We start from the raw sequence: 10119 nt of genomic DNA on the forward strand, positions 1-10119 counted from the left end.
TGTCTAAACGCATTTTATTACTGCTGTCAAAACATATTAGCACCCACCCACCCACAGCTGCTGAGATTCAGTTTCCACTATGCAGTGTATGGTTTCACTTTACCTTTAATACTCTCTTTTTATCAGGACATATACATTTGAAACGTTGCCTGTATATACACATGAAGACACGATAATCATTTACAGTTATTTGATAGAAACCTCCTGTTTCGTGACTGGATATTTGGAGATCTTTTGAAATCTGTGTTCATGAGTCACTTAGAGGTACAGTTATCTAAAATACACAGGCAGGGTCAACAATCCAAAGAGTTCAGCGGTCCGTTAAAGACTGGTTCAAGGCTAGATAAGCACTGAACTTTCTAGACCCTCAAAACACACAAACACATACAAACACTCAGTTTACTCAACAGAAAGCATGCATGTCACGGTGAGATAACTAGACATTAAACATGGGCATGGATTACAGGCTGTCGTGGACAAGCAAACAGTGATATGGTTGGATTTGAGTGAAAATGAAGATTTAGATAAGAGAAATGATCAATACGAGGGGGATTTAATCAACATCAGGCCTAAGGGCATTTAGGCCACATAGGGGCATTTTATTATGTCTTGTGTTAAAAAAATTAAATAAATATAATACACGGATGACTGATACATAACACAAAATATATGTATATATGAGATATAAACCCATACAAATTTAAATCTAGCAAAGGTGGACCTAATTCAATTCTTTAAAAAATTTAATTACACATACAAATATATTACTATTTACATAGCATATCAGAGTACCTGCTTAATCTATTTTTATGTGAAATTTATTGTTGGGATTTCTTCTTTGGTAACGGAAAATTAGCTGTTGAGGTGTGACCGTCTGAGTCCTGCAGAAGGAAATGAAACCTGATGGACAGGTTGAATGACCTGTCAGTCAGGGAGGAGAGTAAGTAGGTAGACAAGGAACAGTTCATCAACATGACAATGGAAGGTGGGAGAGTGAGAGAGAGAGAGAGAGAGGGCTTAAATTAATGTATCAGTGGGTAATCTGAACTTGTGATCAGCAGCATCTAAACTTCTTGTATAAAGGTTCCTCTTGTGTGTGAGACACTGTGGTCTTACACCAACATACACATCAGCTGAGCTGATAGAAAATCACTAAAACATTACACACCCATATATATATATATATATATATATATATATATATATATATATATATATATATATATATATATATATATATATATATATATATATATATAATATATATATATGGGTTGGACAATGAAACTTAGTATGGTGTAGGGTCTCCTTTTGTGGCCAATCATCAGTTCATCACAGTGCAGAAGGTTTTTGACCCATTCCCAATCTTACAAAACAGTGGCCAGGTCACTACGAGATGGTGGTGCAGGAAAACATTTTCTAATTTGCTCCTCCAAAATATCCCAAAGTGGCTCAAAAATATTTAGATCTGGTGACTGTGCAGGCCATGGGAGATGTTCAACTTCACTTTCATGTTCATCAAACCATTCTCTCACAAGTCTTGCTGCTTGTGTATTGGTGCATTATCATGCTGATGCACCACACCCTTTTTAAATGTTTGAATCAGGTGCACATGGTCCTCCAGAATATTTCGGTAGTCCTTGGCAGTTAGTTGGCCCATCAAGCACAGAAGGGACTGGCCATGATATTGCAGCAAAAACCATCACTGATCCACCTGTGCTTCAGTCTGGGTGTTAAGCCTTTTTGGGGTTTCTTCATGGATGTGGGAAAGACAAGGTGGACTCATCAAAGAAAAAAACATGTTTCACATTGTCCACAGCCCGAGATTTGCATTGTTGGCACCAATGAAACCGAATTTTGGCATTGACACGAGTGACCAAAGCTTTGGCTATAGCCCTATGAATATTGACTCTGTGGAGCTCCCGACAAACAGTTCACACTCTGCTCTTACTGATGGAATGTAAAATCAGAGAAGAATCAGTGAATTGCACTATACACCATAATTACACTATATTGGCCAGTGTTTCAGTTTCATTGTCCAACCCTGTGTATATATATCAGTCCATTTTATCACGAAGTTCAAACGATAAATGCCGTTTTGACGCTCTTTAATGTGGCGTGACTGATCACTGATCACAGTTCAAGCGGCCGCGCGATCGATCATTTCTTCCTAAAGAATAAACATGAATGAACATCTGAAGGTATGTTGAGGATAAATTACAACTTACTGTCACATATCATATATGGTGTAATCGCTCAATCAGTGTTTCAATGGCGGAAATACCTCAAAACTGCTTGTCAACTAAACAATGTCATTAATTAGTTAATTTAAGGACAGACACTTTTTTCAGTAAACCAATCAAAATAAATAAAAAGCCATTTTGTATAACTGCTGTACCGAACCCGTACCGAACCGTGATTTCAAAACTGAGGTACGTACCAAACTGTCAGTTTTGTGTACCATCACACCACTAATATATATATATGCAAATTGTTCATTCATGTTTATTCTTATATATATATATATATATATATATATATATATATTAGTGGTGTGATGGTACACAAAACTGACAGTTTGGTACGTACCTCAGTTTTGAAATCACGGTTCGGTACGGGTTCGGTACAGCAGTATATATATATATATATATATAACCTATTGTGTGAAATAAATGGTTGTCTTTCGTAATGAATTGCCTACATGCTGATTGCACCACACTCACAGTTTGCTTGAAAATTTTAGTTTTACATTTTGTTTGATGTTTGGGGAACCTGTAGAACAGTGAGAAACTGATCTCTAAAAGGAGGAAAAGGGTGTTGTTTTGAACAGTGTATTTCACAACGTCGTCCTATAGTGCAGGAGGATCTGAGTTGCTCAACACTTCCAACTTCCTTCTCCATCTGTGCATGCAAGTGTTGTTGCATGTGTACTGCTGTCTTAGATACTCTCATTTAATACAGTTGTTTTAGTCCAACACAACCAGAGTCCATCTAAATCTGAAAGTGTTCATATTTCTAATATGAACCAAGAGCCAGCAAAAACTTGCCATAGACTATTTGAATCTATTGAATAAGATTTTTCTGGACTTTATTTACTTTTCTTGAGATGATTGCTTTGTTAATGCCAGACTAAGCAGAAAATGGCAAACAAATAATAATACTTTGTGCCTGTGAATTACATTACGCATTTTGAAATATTACATCATTGTAATATTTTGGTTCCAGTTCGCTTTGTTTATTTAGTTTGTGTCCTAGTCTCTTGAGCACTGTTGATTGCTAACACAGGGGTTTCCATTGTCAGGATTACAAGTTTCTTTTCCCCTTTTACTAGAGAGCAATGCCCCACCCGCTTCCAGGCAGGACTTTACCGTCAGTAGTGTAACGTCTGTCAGTAAACGAATTGCTGCGTCACGCTGCCAGCCGACCTGCTGATACTAATATGATCCAGCCTACACTGGATTGTCAAGCCCTCATCCTACGCACTCGTGCATCTTACCTAGAAACAATGAAAAAAAAAATCTCATATGGCCTTAAGCTATTGTGTCTTGGTCATGATCTGCTTCTTTAGAATTACAGTTTGGCGCTGAAATCTTAACCATAGCAAAATCAAATGTTTTCAATTAAATCAAACAGATTCTGCATATTTTTAGCATGTGGTTCTCCTCTCACTTCCCTTAAATGGCCTTTTCCTTGAAAACACATTTTAAAAGAAAAGAATTTCTCTCAGCTGGTCTTCATTGCAAAACAAACTTCTCAGGCCTCTTGGTTTGAAAAGTTTGAAAGTTTGACTCTGAAAGCCAGCTGATACTGTCCCAATATAAAATGCTGTGGTTAAATATTAACAACAGCATTGTTGCAACAAACAAGGCCAACATATCAAAGGTGAACAATCCCTGGCAGACACATTAATAGTCAATGAGTTTCTGACACCTTCCCAAGTGGTCAACGTCACCTTTATGGCATGAGTGATGCTAAAAAATGATTAATTTTTAATTGAAAAATGGTCAAAAGGCATCATGTCAACAGGAATATACTCTATTGTAGGTACACACTGTTGACAAGATACAAGTATATCATTTTTTTAGGTTAGTTTTTTGCCTTTATTTTCACAATACATTGCAGTAGCAATAGGAAAGTACACGTAGAGAGTTAAAACAGGACTTAGATGTGGTTTAAGTCCGACTCGAACCTGCATCCGAATGAGGCTTATTAAGAGTCCAATTATACCATTTAACCATCTAAAGAAGGAGAAAGATGACTATAGAATCATTGTGGTCTACTACTTGGAGTAGAAAAGTAGGTTTGAGGGTGGGGATGAGGTCAGCAGTTTGAAAGTGCTGTGATGTACCAATGGCAAAAGCTTTCATTCATCCACCACTTCCCTGTTTCTCTTGGTCTTTCTGTCGCCGTTCTTCTCTTTTGCCTGGGCTCGAGTGAATGACGCTGGCTTTGAACATCCGGGGGTCCTTGCGGCGCGGCTGCCGGGAACTCGGGCGTCCACAATGGCCGTAAGAGGTGGAGCCATGACCCAGCAGGACACTGGCCCAGATTTCGACACTGTTGCACTTCTGCTATTCTGCCTTGTGACGCTTGCGCAGTGGCTCACGACGACCGCCACGATGTTGGGTCGTACCGCTCGCATCATGCAGGACACGGTTGAGTAATTGACAGCCTTCCTGTTGTTGCAAAACAACAGAATAGAACAGAACAGTGATCAGGCCACTACGGCCATCACTAGCCACACATTTAGGTGTCATAATTACCCACTTGATCCTTTAATATGCCATAAAACTAGTACCGAACACTAATATCTAAATTGGTCAGACTTGGTAACCTTAATCAGCATACCACTACATGGAGAACTTTGGTTTATGGTTAAAGAGCTATTTCAATCAAACATTCTGCTCATCCTCATATCGTTCAAAACTTTCTTCTGTAGAACACAACATGTTAATGGTAGTCAATGGGGTCCAAAATCACATTGGACCCCATTGACTTTCATTTTATGGACAAAAATCCCAGTATCCCATTAAGGCCCTGGCCTGCAGATCAAACATGTTGTGTACATGTTCGTGTTTGGATGTTTGAAGATTATCTTGGAGATCAGTGTGATTGATAAAAATCAATCAATCATGAACTGGAAAATAATGTCACTGTTGCATGCAAATGTGTGAGCGTGTGAAATATAAGCTTGAGCATACAAATGACCAGTTATAGTTCTGTTTTCTTTATTCAAAGAATCACATTGCTAAATACAGAAATCAACAGAAAATTAGATTTTCACAGTTTTTCTGAAGAATATGTGAGCGGTGCTTACCAGCGTAAATTACTGCGTGCTGTGGAAGTGGTATTTAGTGCATTATGGTTGCTAGGTGTTTGCTTAGTCAAAACAGCCCACCTACACTCTTAAAACTGCTGGGTTAAAAACAACTCAAGTTGGGTAGAAAATTTCAACAAAACTTGGGTTGTTTTTAACCCAGCATTTACATGTCTCTGTTTTGTCATTCTGATTTATTTTTCAAATATATCTTTTTCTCTTGTAAAAAATAATTACACATTATTTTACAGGGTTAAAAATGAATCCTGGGTATTCATAAACTGGCGTATCACATTGTACTTTCCTAAACCTTGGGTTAACTTTTTTATTTGCATATTTGTAGGATCAGTGTCATTGATTGGATGAACGCATCACGTGACCTGTTTACATAAAAGCTCTATCATCACACGTCCTCGTATTATCGAGTGTACTATCGAGTTTATACTGAATGGATACTTGGAACTATATACACTATATTGCGAAAAAAGCATCGGGACACCCCTCCAAATCATTTACCAAATCAGCCACAGGTGTATAAAATCAAGCACCTAGGCATGCAGACTGCTTCTATAAACATTTGTGAAAGAATGGGTCACTCTCAGGAGCTCAGTGAATTCAAGCGTGGTACCGTGATAGGTTGCCAACCTGCGCAGAAGTCGCCAACTTTCTGCAGAGTCAATAGCTACAGACCTCCAAACTTTGTGTGGCCTTCAGATTAGCTCAAGAACAGTGTGTAGAGAGCTTCGTGGAATGGGTTTTCATGGCCAAGCAGCTGCATCCAAGCCTTACATCACAAAGTGCAATGCAAAGTGTCGGATGCATTGGTGTAAAGCACGCCACCACTGGACTCTAGAGCAGTGGAGACATGTTCTCTGAAGTGACAAATCTTACTTCTCTGTCTGGCAATCTGATGGACGAGTCTGGGTTTGGCGTTTGCCAGGAGAATTGTGCCAAGTGTAAAATTTGGTGGAGGGGGGATTATGGTGTGGGGTTGTTTTTCAGGGTTTGGGCTTGGCCCCTTAGCTCCAGTGAAAAGGAACTCTTAATGCTTCAGCAAACCAAGACATTTTGGACAATTTCATGCTCCCAACTTTGTGGGAACAGTTTGGGGATGGCCCCTTCCTGATCCAACATGACTGCGCACCAGTGCACAAAGCAAGGTCCATAAAGACATGGATGAGTTTGGTGTGGAGGAACTTGAATGGCCTACACAGAGTCCTGACCTCAACCCGATAGAACATCTTTGGGATGAATTAGAGCGGAGACTGCAAACCAGGCCTTCTTGTCCAACATCTGTGCCTGACCTCACAAATGCACTTCTAGAAGAATGGTCAAAAATTCCTATAAACACACTCCTAACCTTGTAGAAAACAGTTGAAAACAGAGTTGAAGCTGTTATAGCTGCAAAGGGTGGGCCAACTCCATATTAAACCCTACGGATTAAGAATGGGATGTCATTGTAGTTCATGTGCATGTAAATGCAGGTGTCCCAAAACATTTGGCAATATAGTATAGGTAAGAATGAAACGGTCACAAATTGTTGCTTTTTCCGTCAGCATTCAACATTTTTCCTCTCAAACGCTGAATTTACTGTTTATATATAGCTACAATGAGCAGCGACTGTACAAAGGACGCAAATATGCAGGCGATTGTTTGTCTGTTGCTAAGCGTCTAGCTTTAACATTCTAAGACCACATCGTTTCATACTGTACAAGTTAAGCACCGCAATGCGGGGTTAACACTGCAAAAGCCGTGTTTCATAAACCCGGATAAAAAGCGGTGCTAACCCCGTACAAGTGTGAAACGTTCCTTTACCCGGGGTTAAAAGCAGAATTTAGAACGACAATAACCCTGGGTTAAGTGCAGTGTGAAAAACACAAACACATTACACAAACACATTAAGCAGCACAACTGTTTTCAACATTGATAATAAGAAATGTATATTGAGCACCAAATTAGCACGTTAGAATGATTTCTGAAGGATCATGTGATACTGAAATCATGGAGGAGAAATGAATGAGTAAAGGCTGCTGAAAATTCAGCTTTGCCGTCACAGTAATAAGTTACATTTCAAAATATATTAAAATAGAAAACAATTTTAAATTGTAATAATATTTCACAATATTACTTTTTTCCTGTTCTTTTGATCAAATAAATGCAGCATTGGTGAGCATAAGAGACTTCTTTATAAAAAAAAATGTTTTTTAAATCGGTAACACTGCAATAAGGTTGTATTAGTTAACATTTGTTAATGCATTAATTAACATGAACTAACCATGAACAACACCTCTGTTCTGCATTAGTTCATCTTTGTTAAAGTTAGTTAATAAAAATCAAGCTGTTGTTAACAAGTTTTGAATAATGCATTAGTAAATGTTGAAATGAACATTAACAAATATAAATAAATGCCTTAAAAGTGCAGTTCATAGTTCATGTTAACTAATGCAGTTAACTAATGTTAACCAATGAACCTTATTGTAAAGTGTTGCCAAAAAATCTTCCAGACACCAAACTTTTGAATGGTATACTGTAAGTTTTTAGATGTTTTTTTTTCACCTCATTTATTATACGCAAGGTGAAATTCATAAATCTGATTGCTTAGAAAATTAATAGCACTCCTCTAAGTAAGCTACATGATTTAAGGTATCATTCATGTTCATTGCACAATCAGTACAGGACTAAATATGAGCAGTAATTATAGAGATATTTGCCTTATGCAATAGTCCATCACATTTTGATTTGAAATAGTTTGAGACTAATAAATCTCAAAGCATCCGTAAGACAATTAAGACTTTGATCTATTTACGCTTGAGGCCTCAGACTTTCTGTTGTCGCAGTAGCCCAAAACTACGCAGTGCTTTTTGAGAGTGATCGGTTCCTTGCACTGATGATGTCACTGTATCTTTCTCACAAACGCATATTTCTATCTGCCATCTCTCCATTGCCGAGTATGCGAGGGGCTCCAACGTAAAGGTTGCATCTGCTCTCTTCACCTCTAAACATGAGATAGGCAATCAGTGCAGGCGGCTCAAAATAGGCCACAGTCAGACTCAGAGGGTACTGATATTGGTTTGCGTGTGCATGTACGTATAACCTCTCTTAAACTCACGTGATGGAATCTTAACTGTCTCACAAACAGACCGTGGCACTCAACCCACATCACTATATTGGATCTCTTCCTTCCTGCAGAGATAATGTGAACAAGAGAACGCAAAGAGCAAGAGTGCAGGAAAAAAAGATGCAAGTCAGAATTTAACTGACTCTGAAAGCTCTCAACACATGAGCGGTGAAGGTTGCCGTGTGCATTTAATGACAAATGCATCTCCTTCAATTTTTTTTTATTAGCAAGTGTAACTATTATTATTGCTAACCACCACTAAGTCTAACTAATAAACTGTGGTGGTGTGGTGGTATGCTATATGGCCATAAGACTGTGCAGCTTGTTGAAGTGAGGAGTGCTATAACTCTTCGAATGGATCAGACTTACAGATTTCACCTGGTAGATGATAAAATAGCTGGGAAAATCCCATACATATATATCGGAGGAGGAATCTGAGCCATATTTTGGATGCAAACCATTATCTTCAGAAAATGTATAATATAGATTTGAATCTTCTTTATATCAACAAATATGCTCGAAAAGGACTAAATTTAAGATTTATGCTTTTGAAATACATTTGGACTACACAGTTTTAAAATAAACTTTATCTATAAATGTCAGTCATGCATAGTTTATTATTAACTATTTGCATCTGTTTGGGTTTATTTAAATAATCATATTTTCAAAATGCATTTGGTAAGATTGCTTAGAATCAGCATAAATCTGTTTATTGTGAACATTACATTCAGTTAAAAAAATCAAAATATGGTTAGCTGTGGAAAAAGCAATATTCAGTTAGTTAAAATGTATGAGTTTGAAACAAACTGGATAGATTGATGATAATGATACAAGCCTGTGTATTTAAAACAAAATTAATTTAAAGTACTACTACAGAAACCTTAGTTTCATTTATGTATGACTGACAAATATGCATCACATTAAATATATTTATGTTAAACTTGTAAAATCCAAATGAATGGAAATTTAAATTCGATTTGATTCGATTTAATACTTAAATGTAGGCCTTTGAGTGTACATATTCACTATGCAAAAAGAAGCAAGTTGTTGATATCTTGGTCAGTAATGGGTGACTTCACAAACATTTGATTGGACTTTGGATAAGGACCACTGTGGACACAATTGGTGACATATTGGCTTTTAAGCTCTTGAATAATGAAGATCCCTCCCTCTTTACAATGTATGCATTTGAACTTTAAAAACCTGAGAATGATTACACACATAGGGTCAGACCTTGACTTTGGGTTATCTCACTCTCTGACCCCAGGTAGACTCTACAACTTCCTGCAGTGCTAAGCTGTCTTGTGTTATGATGCAGGGTGTTATGAGGAAATGTAGCATTTTAAAATGTGAGCGCAAAACCCCTATGATTACTTATGTTTAATCTTACTTTGTCTGAATAGAGGAAAGAATAATACAACAAAGCCCAGTTTAAGATCCCAGAAACACACTCTGCCCTACTGAACACTCCTGAAACTCCAGACACACCCTTTACAGCCAGACGCATGACTCAGATTTAGTTAGAAGAATATGCATCAAGGTTGACAGGGCTCTATTGCACATAAACCGCTTTGCATACACAGTAATACTCCATGCTAATATTACAGCATTTTGCGCATGTGTGTGTGTGTGTGCATGTTTTCTATCCCGGTGGGGACTTCAACCTGAATGCACACTGACTAAT

At 37.8% G+C, this 10119-nt stretch overlaps 1 protein-coding gene across 1 annotated transcript in view; it reads left to right on the plus strand.

The window, feature by feature from the left end:
- Positions 1–610, plus strand: part of cebpb (CCAAT enhancer binding protein beta) — a 2078-nt gene extending 1468 nt beyond the window's left edge. Inside the window, exon 1 of the mRNA XM_079826229.1 lies at positions 1–610. This exon is cut by the window's left edge and continues 1468 nt beyond it. The gene's annotated coding sequence lies outside the window, so the exon portion shown is untranslated.
- The last annotated feature ends 9509 nt before the right edge of the window (positions 611–10119 follow it).

This window comes from Gobio gobio (assembly GCF_949357685.1).
Source record: "Gobio gobio genome assembly, chromosome: 10".
NCBI lineage: Eukaryota > Metazoa > Chordata > Actinopteri > Cypriniformes > Gobionidae > Gobio > Gobio gobio.